A 20,478-nucleotide genomic window follows, 5' to 3' on the forward strand; every position below is an offset into this window, starting at 1 on the left:
CTTTTTTGTTTACTCAACACTCAGAAAAGAGGAAAAGAGGTGCATAGAAGTGATACCCAATGGGCAACTAATTGCCTTAATGGGGCACAAGAGCGCTCTGGCAGCAAAGAGACGAGGTGAGAAGACATCCCTCTTCCACCGGGACATGACAGGCACAAGGCTTGTGACATAAGTGCATGCCCTTATTATTATAATTTTTTTTGGGCTCACTCTTGAATTTATGTGCTTGTAAGACCATGTATGGAATAAAGGCACAATAACCATATATTAATGACACGCCAGTCGTGAGGTTCGTTTCCCAAACAAGTCAGGTTTATTTTCAGAGTATCTCAGTCGGCCAACCGGGTCTCAACACCTAACGACGTGTGTTCACAGACACTGTGAGAAGAGAGAGAGCCAGCATCAGTAAAGCAGTAATATGTATACATAGCACATCATTGTACAGCATTATTCGGCTGCCCATATACATGACATACAAGCTAGGGTTCAGTAATTGACAGTTATGCACGTAACTTCATTCAGTCTAAACATTTGGTATTTCTAGCCGAGGCTTCAGAGACAGCTTATTGTTTTGGGGAACACGGGGCACTGGCAGGGGGAAGGATATCATGTTCTAGCAGGGAGAAATTCCAACTAATGTTATCTGTTCGCTGCACTCATGGGCTATGGGTCAGACAGTTCTGAAGCAGAGAAAATACCATCTTTCATGGAGGAGCATCGTTAGTCGCATATAATTCTTATTTAACTGCCTTCTACAGCAGCGTTTGCAAGACAGGCTGGCACCTGGGTTGCTGATTAGTCGATGCTTATGTACAGCTTCAAGGCTTCACAGAATAAGAAAAACAATTTATTTTTGCAGGGTTTCACATTCCTGCCTACGTTAGCATTCAAAGTTCAAGCTGTGGCCTCGCACCGTGTGTAGACCCGAAGCACAGAATATATTCGCAAAAATGTTTAGAAAAGAAATGGCAGACAATTACAAAATGGACTCCCAATGGTCACATTCAGGTTTCATGGTTCGCAATGTTTGTCACATGATGCGATTTGCTTCTGGCCAACATACTATTCATACCATTCGGGCTGTACGATTGCATTACAGTTTTACATGCCAAGATAGGGACATCTAAATCTTAAATATTCTCCTATTTCAGGTTAAATCCATTATGGAGGAGAATTAACAAATTTACTTAATCAACTATGTGAAAGTTTGTCATCATTCACTAGCGATCTCTGCTTCTTCTTTCTTAGAAACGACTTATTAAGAAGTAAGAAAACATACATTTTTGGCACTGGCATTATTCATTATAATCGTGTACATAAGAACACATTATTAACTGCCTACCTTTCTTTTTATCCTAGTCACCAACAGCCATATATTGAGAAGTTTCCTGCTCATTGTCAAATTAGGTTTTTTAGGGTGATTACATTCCTACTTTGGACATTTTCGGTGCCATAAATTGTGTTAAGCAAACAAACAGATAGTCTCTGCCACTTTTGTAATGGGAAATGGGCCATAGAAACTCTTTCATCTTTGTACAGAATGTGCCGAACTAAGGAAATATAGGTTGTCTCATTTTACTCCATTTATACGTAATGTACAATTTATTGAAACAGATTAATTCTGGGCTTGTTTAATGTTAGCTAAACAAGTGTCTTTGACAATGGTTTTATTATGATTTTGTGAGGCTATATTTAAGAAATAGTTGTATCGTGGTAACGTGCTTTTTATTTTATGTGTTGAATGATTTTCGGACTAATCGCATTTAATGTATTTTAATAATAACTAGCCGTCCCCGCGTAACATACGTTTTTTAGCATATCTTAATGGTCAATATCGGTCAGTAATTCATAGGGTCACTTCGGTCCCCCTTCTTAAATATCAGAAGTACCACTGATCACTTCCAGGAAGGGGCATAGGTCCCTGTGACTTATTAATGATCATTGAAAAAGCTAAACGTATAGGCAACTGTCTTCTTTTGAATTTGAAAGGCATATTTGTAGCAGATGGAATGAGAGGCAAGTGCGGTATGATTCCATCGATTACACAGGCCTCGCCGATGTGTTTTGTAGATGTGTAATTGTCAACCTTGTTCCATTGCAGAGTCCCTGTGATGGCAAAATATTGCGTAGTAGTATAATTACAGCACTTACTTTCAGTTTTAGCTCATGAGGAGGCATTCGTCCTGCAGTGTTTCGCTCTTTAGAGATTGAAACATTGAGCCGGTAATGAACTGTTCATTGACACTGGGACCGCCATACTCTGTGTGAAGAGAAGTGGTGTTGGAAAGAAGTAACTTGAAATGATTCAGAATGCATGCAATAGTGGAAGATGAAGGTGACCACGTAGAACGTGCTCCTTTTTTTCAGCGGCGCCTGCACCCTCTCACCTTTCATCAACACCAGGCCTCTTTATCTTCACCAGGGCTGCTGTGCATGCATTGGTGGCCCAGGGCATACATGTGCGCTGGTGGGGTGTGGGGGGGGGGGGGAGTGGGGTTCTTCCTCTCAGATTATCTTTCTCTCACTTGCTTTAGGTACCATAGCGCCTCTGCTGGATCAGGCTCAACGTAACACTCTCCTCTATGAGCAAAAAAGGTGCTGCTGAGGACCTTGGGATTTACACCATCCAGCAGTACACTGGGCTCAGAACTAGGGAACAACAAAAAAGACGCTTCCTCAAAGCAGGAGCACACCTAACTGGGCTCTAAAAGGCCAAATGCATGCCTCACACTGGTTGAAATGCACAGCTGACAATAGGAGTCCTCCGGGCTGAAATTCCCTCAGCCCAAACTTGGGCTTTTTCATCTCCTTAGGCTGCCACTGGAATGCCCCATCCATGTTCTGCCAATAGGGGTGAAAGTAGCGATACATTTGTCTCATCTATTTGACCTCAGAGTCACATAGGGCCTCATCAGACGTTGGGCGGAAAGTGGGAGGTTTACTAATAGCGCCATGACTGTCCCATGGAGTCCTATGGACTCTACAGAAAATGGGGAGTAACAGCCATACTGCAACTCGGGATCCGGCGCTAAAAGTGCTGGACCGAGTTGCAGTAACGCTGTTTGCGTTGGCGGTATCCCAGCGCAATTATCCCGAGGATACCGGCAAGGCCGTTATGAGGCTCATAGATCCCCCAACTGGAGACCAAACCAAAAACAGCCATTTCATGAACCTCCAAATAAGGTAAGGACCAGTGAGTATAACAAAATGGGTGTTTGTTTAAATTATTTTTTAAAAAGCAATGCTTTATACAATCCTGAAATTACATAACTTGAAACAGGCAATGGGTACAGTTATAACCATTTCACTGGGGAACACATAGATTTAAGTTACAAAGGCCCTCATCACAAGTTGGGCAGTAAACCCTAAAAGTGACAGTAACGGAATTAGCACCGCCAATACCGCTCTGCTGGATCACAAGCTGGTGCAAATACCGCCGACTGTAAAAGGGGGGAATGTTGGGAATCAGGGGCTAAAGTCCCAGGCCCCCAGCTGATTCAGAACGAGATGATTGTAGAAGGTGATGCTGTAAGGGAGCCAGGAGAGTGCAGGAGGGAAGGGACACGCTCAGAGAAGATAGTTGGAAACACAGTGAATTATAACAGTAGAATTATGTGTGTAATGAAAATGAAACTCCATTTTAGAAGGTAGACATCATTTTGAAACTGAGTTCTAGTGCCATGGCTATGCAGCATGCTCACAGTTTGTCCAGAGGGTTAGCAGGATGTGTATGCATTCTTCGGTTGGCACTGATTGTTGGCGCTCAATCCATGCTAACAAAGCTCGGTCCATCTTATGCAAACTTCCAGTTAGGAAATGTTGCTATTACCCCACTAAAGAAGGTAAAAACTCAGGGCGTGATCTTTGATCAATAGCTTACTATGATAGCTCATGTAGGAAGTATTGTGTCTGCATCAGCATATTACATTAAGCTCTTAGCACACCATAGACCACTCATTAGTCAGACTAATGCAGAGACAACCGCTAGAGCATTGATTGGATCTAAAATCGATTACTGCTGCAGCCTCCTTGTTGGGATCAGTAAAATCGACTGCAACAGGCTGCAGGTAATCCAAAATGGGTCAGTGAGAGCAGTCTTGGGTTTGTCTCGAAGAGATCATGTCTCATCTGCAAGGCAAGCTCTCCACTGGCTCCCTGTTGATGCCCGCTTACTCTATCGATTATTAGTCATCACCTTCAAATGCGTACAAGGCCTAATGCCCAGCTACCTTCATGATTTTATCACTGATGAAGTTTGTAGGAGAACCCTTAGATCCAATAATGCAGAATTATTGATGCTTCCTAGATGCAGGACCGTGAAGGTGGAAAAAGGTGCCTTTCACATAGCGGCTCCTAAGGCATGGAACAGCTTACCTCTGGATCTCCGACATCAGACCTGTAAACCCTGATGTTTGTCTGACTTTGTACCTGGATTATCCTAGATTGTTAATGCTGTTTTAATCTGTCTTTCTTAATGTTTTGTCCGTGCCCTAATGCCCACGTGTCCATGGATTGCGCATTATAAATATTAAACTTAAACTTCGCTCACAGCCTGGCAGCTTCACAGAAGGTTCATTTTCTTAACACATACATTGGGCCTCATTATGAGTCTGCCGGTAACCCTGCCGGTGCTTCTGGCAGGTTGCCGCCGGACCCAAAGCACTCTTGCAGTGCCTGACTTCCCGGTGCCACTGGGACATTACAAGTCCCGGAGGATCGGGAAGTCAGGCGACGACAAATGTTAGTCCTTATTCCCATGGTGCCCCATAGGACTCCATGGGAATGGGGACACGGAAGCACAGGCACTGTTGCTAACAGTGCCGGTGCTTCTGTGAAAACTCTGTGGGCGGGGGCCGTTATGCCTGGCAGGTCAGATCTGTTGGGTGCCACGACCCCCTTCCGCAGAGTTGTAGTGTGGCGGTCCGGATATGGGTGCCAGTACAGTGCAACCGGCACCCATAATTCCAGACTGCCACACTTGTAATGAGGCCCATACCGTCCTTTATTGTATCTCATCAACAGTGCATGCAACCCAGAAGGAATGTGCCCTGCAAGGCCAAGAGAGGGCTGGAATGGATCTTTGAAGAAGCTATCCCATGAGAAGGGGAGAGAGGGCATTATGTCTCCACTAGTCCAGATTGTTAAGTTATAGCAGCCCAAGGCCCCCAAGCCCAAGACATAAGCATTCGAGTACACTGAACAACCCAAGACCCCTGGCCATAAAGCTGTACAGTGGTCAATCGATCAGGAAGATCAGAGAACAGTGACTGGCTACCCCCACCATCAGTTCATGTGAGTTTGGCTGCGAGGGGCCAGGGGAGAAGGTAACAAATGTATGCCTCGGGTGGGAAAGTTGGGGAGGCGCCGCGTGTCTGGGAACGGAACTGGGGTTCATGTAGTTCGGAGGAGTTATCGCGACCTCTAAAGTAGCCGCCTTGCTCAGGTTCTCGGTACCAGTGTCAGTCTAGAAAAATGGATACCTCTCATATGTGACGGCAAACGTATTCGTCTCATGCACAATATGACAGACATATAGGTTTCTGAGTTTGCCAATGAACGGCCATTTTGATGTAACAAGGATCGCCATTTTGTTTTCTAACCATTGCTCATTGCTTTCTGTTGTTATTGCTTTGTAGTACATTTTCTGCTTACACTGCTCGACTGTAAAACATTGTTGTCTGCACGTGAAAGGACAAGGCCGCAGGGCCGCGAGGATAACAAGAGTTTGTTGAAACACAACGTAGGCGGCGCCAGGAAAGAATGAACAGCTCCCTCCCGAATGTAGCCTTGACGCAGAGCTACAGGGCATTTAATCATTTTGCAGCTGCCAGCCAGTCTCGTGAATATGTTAGAATAAAGCAGCTAAAGGCTTGAATTATGCTCTTCTTACGGCCCCCTTTACTGAGCCCTGTTAGAGCGTGTCGGCTCCCAGGACACGAATAGCACCTCATAGATAGCAAGGTCTGGAATGCGACTCTTCGCCCATATGTAGCTCGCTTCCAAGAACAGAAGCACTGTGTTCTGTTCAACAACTGAAAGATGCCTCCGCACTTACAAATTGCATATTGTTACTAGAATAGATATTTGAAGGTGTCATAATTGTCAAAAGTGTCCATCATCACACCAAGTTCAAAGAAACCCAATAAAGGGGGGTGTTAAACATGTCATAGCTGATTGTATGATATGCATTTTGTATATATGTAACTGATGTACGTAATTCACTCGCTTGCGTCCCTCGCGGTCTAGAGATACACGTCGCGGGGCGTGAGACCGAGTTGGCCAACTGAGACTATTTACTTTGCAATAAACCCTAGCTCTGGGAATACAACCTCGTGTCTGGCGTATCTATCGTGTGTGGTGACTTGCCTTGTTTCCATAGACGTAAGGGACCCCTAGTGGCCCCTTTCACCAGGAGCACTACAGAACTGTGAAGTAATGAGTTGTTTGTGTAACCCAATTGCCAATTAATGTTTTATATTTCACTGACGACAAAAGAAGATCCCCACATGGAAGTAGTTTGGCACAAGGAGCTGGGACCAATCACATGGCATCCCTTATGAGGCTAGCTATATGTGTATAGCGTTGAACCATCCAGCGACCCGGATTTGTTACCTATATGATGTACGTCATTCATGACGATGTGTACCCTTAAAATCTATTGCCCATGCAGTTTTCATCAGAGCACATCGTGGCAACAGAGTTCTTTTGTGGCACGTACCACCTTTGTGAGATTAAACCTTGTTCTCCTTGCAAGAGGTGCGAGGGGCCTTTTTCCGGGGTGGTTTGTATTTCTTCTGGTGTGAGCATTGAGGGGTTACTCTACATAATTCCACATCGTATACAGGTTTGTTGAGGTCATCCGAGCACTGAAGAGGAGAATGGGGATATTGCTGTGCAGGCTCATCCTGTTCAAGGCCGAACAGCAGCCCTGGAAACTCTGACAGCCGAGCAGAAGCAGATAGAAGAACATCAGCAGTAGGTAAATAAACCGCAAGCCCAACTCGCTTTCCAGGTGAACCATCAATCAGGCCTGAACCAGGTAGGAGGTGCATTCCCACTATTCAGAGAGCGGGGAAATCATGCCCAGAGAATTCCTTCCAACGTCCTCCATACCATTTCCACCATGGAGGTTCTGCCACCGATGTGGAGCTGAAGACCAATCAATTTGCCTGTGTGAAAAGGACCTTGACTATGCATGAGTGGCAGCCTGGTTTGAAGCTCTCAAACCCACACCAGTAAGAGCAATGTCCCGAAACACCAAGGAGGTTCTAGAGGAGGAGCAGCTGGATCCCCAAGATCAGGAGTAAGCTCCATCAAGACTGAACCAAACAAACCGGCAAAGACCCACACTCCTGGAGCCAACACCATCCGTCCCCAGATGAAGGCTCAGGCAAGATGCATATTAGGCCATCTGCCTCAGGTCTATAAGATCTGCAACAGGGACGGCAAGGCACTTGCCACCTGTGCCAGACTTGACACCAACCGCTCAATCCTGGCAGGCCTCAATGGGCCCACTGTGTCAGTTCTGGTGGATCTAGGAGAACGGCAGACTAAAGCTCTGCTGGACGGTGGTTCCCAGGTCACAATATTGTAAAAGCCGTACTATAGCCAGCACTTGACTCATCTACCCCTGGAAGGACTTAACTTGATGGGAGTTGGAAATGCCACCCGCAGATACCTCAGGATTCTCAATGCGAAGATACATCTGACAAAGGCGGTTGCTGATGTAAACACGACATTGAACACAGTTGTGTAGGTTTTCACCATGAACACAAACACTGAGTTACCGCTGGTCATAGGCACAAACACTTCCATGTTTGGGATGCTGGCATGGTGCTGCATACAAATGGCTGGCCCTCAGTTTGCCCAAACTCTCACCATGCATCTTGCATGCTAACAGGCCTATCTCAAGAGTGTCATGGCGAATCCCTGCCAACCTTAAGTGCCAATTGCAGACATGACCACCACCAAACATGGTCAAGCTGACAGACCAGCTGGAAACACTCTGGGCCTAATCTCGAGTTGGGGCGGTAAGCCCTAAAGTGGCGGTAATGGAATTAGAATGTGAACAAACTTTCTACGGTAGGTAGGTAGTGGCTAATGGCCCACTTGATAGCCAGGGCCTCTAATTCCAGCACAGAGTAATTTCTTTCATGTGGAAAACGTTTGCAACTTGCATACAAGATGGGATGTTCTAATCCATGGCAAACATGTGATAGGACTGCTCCTAACCCTGTATGGGAGGCGTCCGTTTGCAATATTAAATCTTTGTAGAAATCTTACTACCTTTAGGATTGGGTTGTAGCACATGGTTTGCTTTCAGGAGTTATAACATATATCATCCTCGTCAGTCCAATGAAGTTTGTGTGGTTCAGCGTTGTTGAGTTTATCTGTCAGCATAGCTGTTTTGTCCAAAACGTTTGGGATAAACCTACGGTAATATCCTATCAACCTTAGAAAGGCTCTGAGATCTCTTTTAGTTTTAGAGGTAGCTGTATCTAAGACGGCTTTCACTTCATCGTGTTGAGGCTGTATGTTCCCATTCCTTACAAAGAAGCCGAGGTATTTCACGGCTGACTGGGCCAGTCGGCCAGTCTGTATTTGGATGGGTTAGCAGTTAGGCCGGCCTCTCTGAAGACTTTCATAATAGTATAAAAATGGAAGAGATGGTCATCCCAGGTTTTACTATGAATGGCAATATCGTCAATATATGCTCCACAGAAATCAAAATAGGGCTGTAATACTTTATCCATGAGGCCTTGGAAAGTGGCTGGCACATCGTGTAAGCCGAAAGAGAGGACTTTGAATTGGACTAGTCCCAGGGGCTTTGAGAAAGCTGTCTTTTCTTTATAAGGCCATATACTTGGACCCGCTAGTACCCTTTTGTTAAGTCTAGGGTGGAGAGAAAGGTGGCGGCTCCAAGCTTATCAATTAGGTCATCAATGCATGGCATGAGATAGGCATCAAAGTCTGATATTGCATTAACTCGATGGAAATCTATGCAAAACCTCCAGGAATGGTCAGGTTTAGTGACCAATACGATAGGGGAGGACCATGGGCTCAAAGAAGGCTCGATAATATTTGCTCTTAACATCTTATTTACTTCCTCAACCACTATCTGTTTATGGGCTTCCGGGAGTCTATACTGTTTTAGATGAAGCGCTTTTCTCTTAGGTGTTCTAATATAGTGGTATGCACCTTTTTACTGAGAATACATAGTGGTATGTGCCTTTTTACTGAGAATACATCAGGAAACGATGTAACTACATATTTCAGATTTTGTTCTGGAATAGATAGCTCTGGAGGAATTAATTCAAAGCTGTCTATTTCTTCTGGAACCAAACAGGATAGTACTTTGGCATGGGTGGATGACGGCTTCCCCGTCCACTCTTAAGAGATTTACGTGATATGAATGGACCTTCTGTTTCCGGTCCGGTTGGCCTACTTTATAAGTACCGGTTCCCATTTGTTCTAAGATTTCATAGGGCTCATGCCACTCAGAGACAAGCTTGTTTTCTGAAGTGGGTAAAAGAATCAGTACTTTCTGTCCTATGGAAAACGATCTTAAGCTCACCTTCCTGTTGTAAGTGGATTTTGGTGAATCTGATCTTTTTCCATATGAGTGCAGACTAGATCTGTACAAGTCTCATATGCTATTGCATTCTAGAGGTGATTTGCGAGATGAAATGGGTGCCTCATCTTGTTCTTCCCAGGTTTCTCAGAGCAGGTCCAGGACATCCCTGGGTTCTCAGCCATAAAGTACTTCAAAAAGGACAGAATCCTGCAGAGGCCTGAGAGTTTTTCCTTACTGCAAATAGTCCTCAGGGGATCATTCTAACCCAGTCCTTCCTGTCCTCATTTCTCTTAAGATCAATTTCAGGGTTTTACTGAATCTTTCTATCAAGCCATCTGTTTGGGGATGGTACACAGAAATTCGTAAGGTGGGAATAAGGAGTAGCTCTTTGACTTCCGCCATGAGCTTGTTCCTAAAATGTGAACCTTGGTCAGTTAGTATTTCCTTAGGAAAGCCAACCCTGGAGAAATACAGTAGCAGGTGTTTGAGAATTTGCGGTGTGGTTTTATTCGGCATTGGGAATGCCTCGGGGTATCTGGACGCATTGTCAACAATCATGAGGACATATTTGTTGCCTAGTCTGGATGTTTCTAGAGGTCCAATGATGTCCATCACGATTCTTGCAAAAGGGACTTCTATGATCGGTAAAGGATTCAGAGGGGCAGGTAATGGGATGTGCATGCTGTTTTTTTGACATATTTCACACGTCTGAATAAAGGTCTTTTTTATCAGCGTGGATACCTGGCCAGTAAAACGTCCCATTGATATGTGCCTGGGTTTTGGAATGTGCCAAGTGCCCCCGATAAAATGGGAGTGTGCAATCTCCAGTACAACCTTTCGTGTGGGTCTTGGGGATTACTAACTGTGTCTTCACTAAGCCTTCGGTAGATGTTTATTTCCTATATAGGAACACCTGCTTCAATAAGAAGGGGCTCCCCTTCTCTATACCTTCTCGTCAGGAATAGCTTGTAAAAAAGCTTCAGCAAGAGCTGGATCATTTCGCTGGGTGAAGGCTAGGTCAGGATAGATAGTAGGCTTGTCTCCCTTTCTTTCTTCGATGTTAGAAGGTTCATCTGCTTCCCCAAAACCTAATGTACCTCTTTCTCTGTTTTGTCTGGTTCACTTTCTTTAAAATGAGGAAATAGGGTCTTTTCCAGAATTCCTTGAGAAATCTGGTCCCCACAATGTACTTGTAATGGGATTTCACCATGATTCTTTAAGAGACCCTTACGCCTCCCTGGAAGTCGGGATCGATGACGCCTGCTAGAAAGCTTATACCGAACTTCCAAGCTTGACCAGATTTTGTGGCCAACCTTATATAACAGCCCGGAGGGGCTATCAAAACCAAATCCATAGGAATAATTCCTCTTTTGCCAGGGGCATAATACCTTCTCTACTGCTACAGATATCGAAACATATCGATTCTTTCGTGGCAACCGAGGGGCTAGAAGCTCTAGGACTAAATTTTTTAAATTGTAGTGAAATTAATTAATTTCAATTGAGTCACATCCCACTGCTGAAACCATATGTAACGAAGGCATGGTATCAAAGTAAGACAGACACAAGTGATCACAGTTCAAGGATGTTTATTGAACCTTTAAAGAGGTGTTATAAATGCCTAATCTAAACCTAATTCTGAGATGGGAGCAAGGTACGACCATCAAATAATAAAAATACAGTCCTTGTGGAGTCTAGTCAAATAAAAGGGTCTATACTAAAAAAAAGAAATTGCCATTCCTCACCACTATGCTACGAAATAGTGTGGGATAATGTTCACAAGAAAAGAAAGAAGTGTTCACAAAATGATAAATCAGGATGTTAAGGCCGGGGTCTCCCTTCCCAATGTTTTTAGCACAGGACAAGGCGGGACACTTGAGCACAGCACACAGTCCTTGGCTTCTCCGGCACAAGGTTATAGTTCCTTTCATCAATATCAGGGCCTTCTGTGCCCAAGTCTCTTTATGCAAAATCTCTTGCTTCAGAGGGCCTGATGTACCATAAACAACAAAACGAAAGTTCCTTCTGCTAATCTTCACGTTGGGCGATTACTCCTTCACCCTTGGATCCCTCTCAACCGGCCTCCAATCCTTTTCTCAACGTTAGCCACCCTCAGTTGGGCTTGGATCAGCCACTCACTGTGGACTTCCCCGAGTCAGGTTCACCTTTGCCACCACAATGTTCACGGGTGAGTTACTGTTCACCCTAATTCACAGGCATCCCTCAGTCGGGTTCACATTTGCCACAATAAGACAGCTCACTTGGCTTTTATCATAATACAGGATTTACCTTCCTTAGCCTTCCCTTGGCATCTCTCAGTCGGGTTCACATTTGCCTTTACCATGCAGGATTCACCTCACTTAGCTTTCTTCTTGGGTGACTCACAGTTCACCCCGGATCTCCCTCAGCCAGACTCAGATCCCTTCTTCACATTCAATTAATCTCCCTCAGCCGGGCTTGGACCAATTGCAATTCACTTTATACTTATCAAAGACTTTTGAATGTGCACAGGGTTTAGCTCGACCCGTCGCAGGACCACTTCGATATAAAGTTCATTTTTTAGAATGCAGTTGCCATTCAGTTGGATACCTTACAGAGACCTTCGAATGAGCACCCTCGTGGCACCTGACCACTCTGTGCCCAGTATCTGATTTGGCCTTTTCAAAGTACATTCACTCCTTTAGTTTCCACTTGTTCGCGCCTTATCACATGCGCTTCAAACATTGTCCTTTATGGATGACTTCATACAATGTTGCTGCTTGCAACCTTGGTTCAGACACAAACTGATTTCGTATTGGTTTCTCCAACTCACTGGCTGTGTTGCTTTTACTGGTGCAGCTTTCTTGCAGGAGCCAAGGACAGTACCACGGTGGTACTCGCTTCTCCCGGCTTGGGTTATCAACATGGGAGCGACCCGAACACCTTTGATGCAGTGTCGGATAGATCAGTGTCAGTTCCCGGTCTTAGACTTCTCACTTTCCAAGGCTCGTGAAAGTAACAGTTTCCCCAGGTCGAGGGCACTTCCCTCCATGCAACCCTCTCCGGTCTTCTGCCTTTCTCCTTGTGGTAAATCGCCATCTCTGGACTGCTGTTTCCTTGTGTGTTTTTCCTCGCTTCCAGTGTGCTTTCGAGCTCCACCTTTTATCCGTGTGGGAAGTATGACGGGAGTCAGGTGTGTGTAATGATCAGCAATTGCATGACTCTGCCTGACCCTTGTCTTGGGACATGTCAGGTACACAGCTCTTGTGTTAGTCCGTTGTTGCTCACAGTGCAATGTCTGCGAGAAAGTATTTGTGTCGGAAAAGGGTGGTGTAGAGTTTCTAAATATCCTACTGGGTAGGATGGGCAAAAGGTGTCATAAGGAAGGGGATACTGTGTCTCACCCTTCGGAGTCCCACTTCCACTCCCCGAACACCCCCCATCCAGGTGATCTTCCCGCACTGGTCTACCCCCAGGAACTGGATCCAATAGCAATGGCCGTGTGGAGGCCACCTGGATGACAGATCCCTGGGCACTAGCGGGTGAGACACCTTCACTGTATGACGGATTGTGTTGGGTGTGGCAGGAAATGCTCTTCGCAGCGCATCCCATATTTTCGCTCAAATCTTACTAAAGAATGCTCCATCGTGTGCATCGTTCCCCAGTGTTACACCCGAGTAACCCGCATCTATCCACACATCAGTAGCCTGACCTCCAATGGTGGCTTCTAATAGGCTTTTGATATCTCCTACTGCTAGGGGCACTCCCGGCGTCTGCTTCTGAAATTAATAAATACATTTCCCTGTGCCCGCCCTAGCACTTTTATAAGATTGTTTTTGTCCATTTCTGTCCATGGCACATAGTGAGGCCTGCCGGTCCCCTTATGTATGAGATGCCTTTCCAATCGTGCTTTGTTTCATTCGCTCCTTTTCCCACTTCCCTTTTTCCTTGCCACCACCATCTGGCCAAACCTATTACTTAACCTCCCATAAACGTTCCACCCTAGGAGTTTGTTTGGGTGCCTGTTCTGCCTCCTCATTCTCGTCATCCTCGAACTCGTCGAATGTACGCCACCCATCAGCATTGTCATATCCCAAGCTGTCAGCCCGCTCACTTCCTTCTCCCTCCTTTTCCAAATGCACATTTATTATGGGTGTATTATCTAACCTGAATAGAAAATCTCCTGCTTTCCACTCATCTGTTCTGTTTGTCAGCTTTTACTTAATTTTGCACTGTTCGTAGTCTGTTTAATTCTGTTCTTGCTGAGGCCAGTGCTACCTCTAGATCTCTTTTATTAACATTGGCATGTCCTGGGGTGTCTGGTGGGGACAAATATGGGGTCGGTGGAGCTGTCGCTGCTGTGGACACATAGGTCGGGTTGGTATAGCCTACCGTGGGTCGAGATCTGCCAAGATCTGTCAAGACTTGAGAGTCGCGAAGAGTAGGAGTACCTCCGTCCCTAAGCAACCAACAGCGAGATATAATGTACTCGCTGTTCGAGGATTAGGGCCACAGGTGCAGGAACAGGAACAACAGGTCCTCCGGATAGCTGCTGAAATGGAATGAATGGTTAGTTGAATGCAGTACAGATTGAGTGCAAAAGATCAGTTGTAACAAAAGAGGGGTCACCTACCAGGAGATGGTGAGTAGTATATTCTATTAGGAGGCAACCCGGAGTGTGGCAGACTGTTCAAGGGTAGGTATCTGTTCCCTCAGTGGGGCAAGCAACGAGGAATGATTAAGTAGCAGGAGGCAGAAGTGGATGCAGACTTCTCCCACTGGAAGGACCTGAAGAGTTAACAAACGAAAGCTTGGTTCGTAACTGAAAGCAGAGTCTAAGCGCCGATGTGTCTGAAGCAAAAGGGGAGTCCAGAGGTAGTCTGTGGAGCGGTCCAAAGTCGACAACTGAGGTTCGTAGATGAGGTAGACAAGGTAATCAAGGGTCAGGGGAAAGGGAGTCAGAGAAACGTAGTCCAAAGTTCAAATACACAGTAAACAGGATCGAAGAACACAAACACCAAACGCTGAAATGAACATCTGAGAAGCGCTGAACAGCGGGATCATAGCTGATTTAAGGCATTGTGACGGGACCCGTGTCACGTGAATCCGGATGCGTGCATCACGTGCCGAGTGCCATCGTTTGTTGACAGGCAAGCGTGGAAACCTAGAGGGTGTGAAAATGGGTGTGGAAAAGTCCAAGACACCGCTTATCCGTGTATACATGTGCCATGGAAGTTTCCATTTAGTATACAAGTGTTGGCATCCTCTCCAGTATCTCCTGTGCATACACCAAGGGAGGAACAGGTCCCTGATGTAAGTGCTGTTTGACAGAATGTGTAAGCATGGGTGAGCCGTGAGGCATGATGAGACTCTGAATGCCCCTGTGGATGAGTGTGTATTACAAACCCCCCCTCCCCCCAAGGGCCCACGACCACGTGGGCTAGACGGGTTGTCACGATGAAACCGAGACACAAGCAGCGGGGCATGAACATCAGAAGCGAGCTCCCGGGACCTATCCTCAGGACCGTTACCCAACCAGTCTACTAGGTAGTACAAACAACCCCTAGAGATGAGGGAACCCAGGATGGCGTTGACCTCGTATTCCCCAGTTCCATCCTGAATCATAGGGGAAGGAGGAAGCACCAATCTTGGGCCAACTGGACAAGGTTTAAGGATTGATGAGTGGAAGACAGGATGAATATGCTAAGTAGAAGGAAGGGACAACCGGAATGCCACCGGGTTCACAACCCTAGTGATCTTATAAGGACTCACAAATTGAGGAAGGAGTTTATGAGAACCGGGCAGATGAAGGTGTCTGGTGGACAGCCAAACCCTATCCCCAAGTGTATAAGGCGGAACCGGAGAGCGCCGCCTGTCAGCGGCCTTTCGCATCGTTTCCTGTGCCTCGTGAAGGTGCGTGTCTGTGAATGTACCAGGGATAATTCTCTACACAAGCCAAAGCAGCAGGTGTTTGAGAAAGAGAGAGATCAATACAAGGAAAAGAAAGGAGAAAATCCTGTAGAGGAATGCGGAGTGTTGTTATAAGCAAATTTCTTGTAAGTGGCTAAAGGAGGGTCAGCAAGCACAAATGGAGAGGGGAGATGAGGGGTGTGGTTGGAGAGGGCGGACAGGATGTCCTGGGTTTTTTAAATGAAGTGAGAGGCAAGGGCATTGCAAAGAGCCTGGGAGGCAACAGGAGGGGTAGAGACGGCAGCAGGATTGGCCAGCTCATTGCAGATTTTAAAGAGTTTGGCCAAGTTGTTAGATGCCGCAGAGACACAAGCTTGAACGTGGACTCTCTTCTTGGTGAGGACAGAGAGTCGGTATTGCCTTTGTAGAAGGCGACAGGCCAGTTTGTCAGAGGTTGAACAGGAAGTCCTTCATTTCCTCTCAGCCACCCCACACTTACGTTTAAGTGTAGCTAGGTCAGAGTCATACCACTAATTGCACGTGGCTTTGGACTTCAAACGGATCCTCATGACAGGGCCAAGAGCATCAAGCGTATCAGAAATTGAAGAGTAGAGCAGAGACAGGGCTGTCAGGATGTGAGACAGCCAAAGGTGGAGGGGGGGAGAGAAAGTGGCAGCAAAATCCTCAACTGACACACGCTTCATGGGCCGGATGTCCGAGAAGGTAGGTGGCAGTGTTGGGGTAGGCCTGGCTTGGGGGGAAGAGAGGGAGATATGAGAGAAGAGGAGGGAGTGATCACTCCAGGAGGGAGGAGTGGTCAGAGGGATGGAGGGGGAGGTCAGAGGAGATCAAGACATCGATATGTGTGCCCTGCCGAGTGAGTCGTGCCAGAGGGGAGGATGGACAGGGAGAGGGAGTCACGGAGGTCACGGAAGAGTACAGAGGAGGAGCAAGGAGAGTCTAAATGTATATTGAGGTCACCGAGGAGGAGTTGAGTGGTACAGGCCAGGAGGAAGGAGGAGAGGTCTGCCCACTCAGAGAGAAATTAGTGTCATGGTGCATGCCCCCGAAACCCGCGAGCCCAGCCCAGATTCTGGCTTCCTTTGGGACTTCCCAGGCCCCAGCTAGGCTCACCTGGACTCAGTCCTGGCGCCGCTGGCGCCAGGCTCATGGCAAGTGTTAAATACATGGTCCATTTATTTGGCTCTGGGATGCTGAGCCATTCAGTACAGGGTGTGGCTTGGGACTACTTTACCAGAGAGACAGAATACGATGAAGGGGACTATTTTCCTGGAACTACTTGCAAGACTATTTAAACCGCACCTTGCAAACTGAACAAGCTTCGTGTTAATCTGCACTCCTGCAGCGTAACTCTCACCGTGTCAGTTCTTGCTTCCTTTCTGCCACGCCCGTCCAGAGTCTTCTATCCATCGGCACCTGTGAAAATAGAAGAACAAGAGTTATTCACGCATTGAAGGCCTTACCTGCAGAACATCCAGACCTCGCCTTTACGCTTATCCAAGGGCCGCCGCATCTGTAGAAGATCAGAACAGAAGGCACCCTCTCGGGTAGCAACGCACCTGACTCGGCCTCCTCAAGGAACTCCAGCGAGCAGTTTCCACTATTCTGCATCGCGCCGCATCTCAACACCGTCAGTTGGACCTTCCATCTTCTTCCTGGAAAAGCGCTGCACCTGCCGAACAGAAAAGACAAAGCAGGTTAGTCGCACACAACAAGAAGGCTAAAGTAAAGCGAACTATTAGCGCATCTGGCACAGCGCTCTACTTACCGGCAAGAATCCTGCACATCATTGCCAGGAGAGTCATCCATCATCCGAACACCGCTTTTGTGCCGCACCTGAAAGACAAAAAAACGAACATTAGATATCTTGCATGCAAGGACTTAAGGCAGTTATTTCAAGGGGTTACTGGAATAGAGACTTACCTGCTTACTCTGGTCCATCCACTTCAGCAACCTCCATCGGATCAGTGAAGTAACTCGATCCTGGAACTACAGAGTAACCGCGCCCCTGCCAGAGAGCGTGCAGGACGGAGAGCTCACCCATATAATAGACAAGGTGAGCCAGGGAAAAAGAAGGATAACACGGAAGGAGGTGAAAACCAAAACCAGCTCCACACAGGTGGCTAATATCTTGTTTCAACTTTCAGACGAACATCTCCTAAGGCAAGACAGAAGGGAAGACGCAAGCAGGCCCTCATTAAGCAGAACAACACCGGTGAAGACATCATCCTTTGCACACGAGCACGCCCCCCTGGAAACCAGGTGAGCGTGACAATTAGGTGATTTGACCAGGAGGCCGGTAGATGGTAACCACAGTAAGAGAATGGGTAGGCGAGAGAGAAAGCCTACAGACAAGGCATTCAAAAGAGGAGTAGGTCTGAGTGGGAATGATAGAGGCAGGAATCCACTCAGGAAAGATCAGGGCTACCCCCCACCATCAGGGAGGAGAGTGTCAAAGCTTGTGACAGAGCTGGCAGTGAACCATGTCTTAGTAAGACCAAGGACATCAAGGTCTAGTTCTTCAAGGAGGTGGCAGATGTCAGAGGAGTGTTTGACAGCAGAGCAAGAGTTGAGAGTGGCAATATGAAGAAGGTTGCCAGCCTTAAAGACCTCCCGGGGAGGGGTACAGATTAGAGGTACGCCCCGCGGAGGAGAAAGAGCCCTAGGAGGGGCAGACGAGGAGGAAGAGAGAGAGAGGGCAAGGTAGCCAAGGGGGGAGAGTAGGGGACAGCAGGAGATGAGAGGAAATTGATGAGGCGAGGTAAGCGCTGATCAAAGAGGAGGAGATTGGCCTGAGGGCCTTGGACCATGACAATTCCATTTAGGTAGACATTACTGATGACCCAGAAGGACTGCAGCATCTGTAGTGCTGGTCCCCCTAATACCTCCACCACTCACTGTGTCTACTCAATGTCTGAAATCTTCCAATCGTTCAGCATAATTAAGCTTCATGAGTTTGGCCAATAGTTCATAAGCCTCCTTACTTTTTGGAACAGGCCGCTCCCCTGAAAAGGGTTGAAGACGTGTGTAGATCACATGCTATGATGTGATGAAGGGAATAGGCTGTCTTTTTAATGTAATTCTTACGTCTGCTGCCACAGCTGTAGCAATGACGACGGCATCTTTAGATGATGCGACAGGATCAGAGAAATGTTGTAATCTCAGCCATGTAGGTAGCGGCCACACAGGGCAGACCATAGTTTGTTCTCCTCCCCAGATCTCAGTGTGGGCAGGGCTTGCTCACAATAGGACTGCAACCATAGCACAGGATATACAATATTCTGTTTCAGCTTTAATGTACATGTTATGTTCTTGTGTAATTGATTAAAGTCAATAGTCTTCCGTTATATTAATTTGCCTTAAAATCAATACACTGTTCATTAAAATAAAAAAACACAAAAAAAGGAAACAAAAAAAGAAAGTGGAACTGAAAACCACAAACACCATCAAGGCACATCACATGCCAAACATTAGGACACCATTGAAAGAGAACTGCAGCCTGATCAATGTATGTTTGAAGGCAAAACACAACATGGACATCCATTAGATCCTGAGCAAAAGAGGTACAGAAAAATGGCTATTGGACAACTGCAAAGTATTGGCCAATTAATCCCTCCATGACAATTCTAAACTCACACAAGCAAATTAAGAAGGAAGGACAAGGGAAGGCCTTGCAGTGGCTCACAGAACTCATCTTTTTGTCTCATTAATGCCATTAATGGGCATCCAAGACTGCAAATCATTTTTCATTAGCTAGTAAATCAACCTAATTTTCGTACACATATACAGACCCCCCCCCACCTATATTCCCAGCTTCACAATTTGCTGACAAAGTAGCCGACTTAGTAGTAAAACTTGAGAACATCATCCTATTAGGAGATTTTAACACCTGCTTTGAGGTAAAGCGAGCAAAATGTCAGCCAATGTTCTCAGTTCTTACCTGTCAAGACTTAATCTCAAATAAATGGTCAACGGAGCCACTCGTTTGGCCAGACATACATTGGACGCAATTATAATCAGGTACCAATTTCCCATTTCTGCTCCCCATGCCAATGGAGTGACCACCACATGATCCCTTTTACAATCAACACTGCACACACAACAGAAACCTAACAACTATAACCAAAAGAAACGGCGAGAACCTTAAAGTAGAGAATTTAGCATATTTAATAGAGAATACCAAGCCCAACATTCTGCAATTGGACCCAAAGATGCCTAATATCTTTTAAAAAAGAGCTCCATAATTGGATGACAAAAATAGTCACACTGATTACATCACAAATCACACCTCTAATCTGTAGAGCTCTTCACAGAAAGGGCTTATTGCCAGGGGACTAGTGCCGGCTATCCGGCTCCCATTCGGGATACAGAGGAATTGGCATCTTCCCAGCTATGCAGCCACCCTGGACTTCATACTTTATGTTCCGCGAATCACGCAACAACGTCAACACACTGCACGTGATGACATCACTGTGCCACCCCTCTTCCAGGAATCAGAACATCTTTCAAGACAGTGAATTCTGCTGCTCCTCTGCAGTCCTCAATGGATTCCCTAGCCTGATACTACGTTTTTTGTGTTCTTTCCTGTTGACTCTCTGCACTTGGATTTATGAATCTGGACTGCCTTGGTGTGCTTTTAGATTACCCTGGATTTGGTTGCTGGACTGATTTGGAACTTTGAACCTGGACTACATTGGTGCTCTTTTGGATTTTCGCTGGGTTTGGTTGCTTGGATTCATTTGGAACCTTGATAGTTGGGTTCCCTTGGATTACTTTTGGATTTTCCCGTGAATTAGTTCTCCTTGATTCCTTCATTTTTCCTCAGGTAATCCAGGATCTGAGAGTGGGTAGGAGGATTAGTGGGAGTCCGGGAATCACTCTGACTGTATTTTCTTTGTTTTGCAGCTTCCTGCAGAGGGACCTTTTGGCACTCCTCTATTCTTGGCACATTTCCATCCCCTGTTTGTTACCTTCTGGGGCTGGCTGTGTGGTCAGGA

General features: G+C 46.2%; 1 long non-coding RNA gene across 1 annotated transcript in view; it reads right to left on the reverse strand.

The window, feature by feature from the left end:
- Nucleotides 1-300: 300 nt before the first annotated feature.
- Nucleotides 301-20,478, reverse strand: part of LOC138503952 (uncharacterized) — a 113,676-nt gene continuing 93,498 nt past the window's right edge. The window contains exon 3 of the long non-coding RNA XR_011279738.1: nt 301-378. This is a non-coding gene — a long non-coding RNA (uncharacterized lncRNA). The remainder of the gene's footprint in view (nt 379-20,478) is intronic.

Source organism: Ambystoma mexicanum, chromosome 11, assembly GCF_040938575.1.
Source record: "Ambystoma mexicanum isolate Mex_15411 chromosome 11, UKY_AmexF1_1, whole genome shotgun sequence".
In the NCBI taxonomy this organism is placed as follows: domain Eukaryota; kingdom Metazoa; phylum Chordata; class Amphibia; order Caudata; family Ambystomatidae; genus Ambystoma; species Ambystoma mexicanum.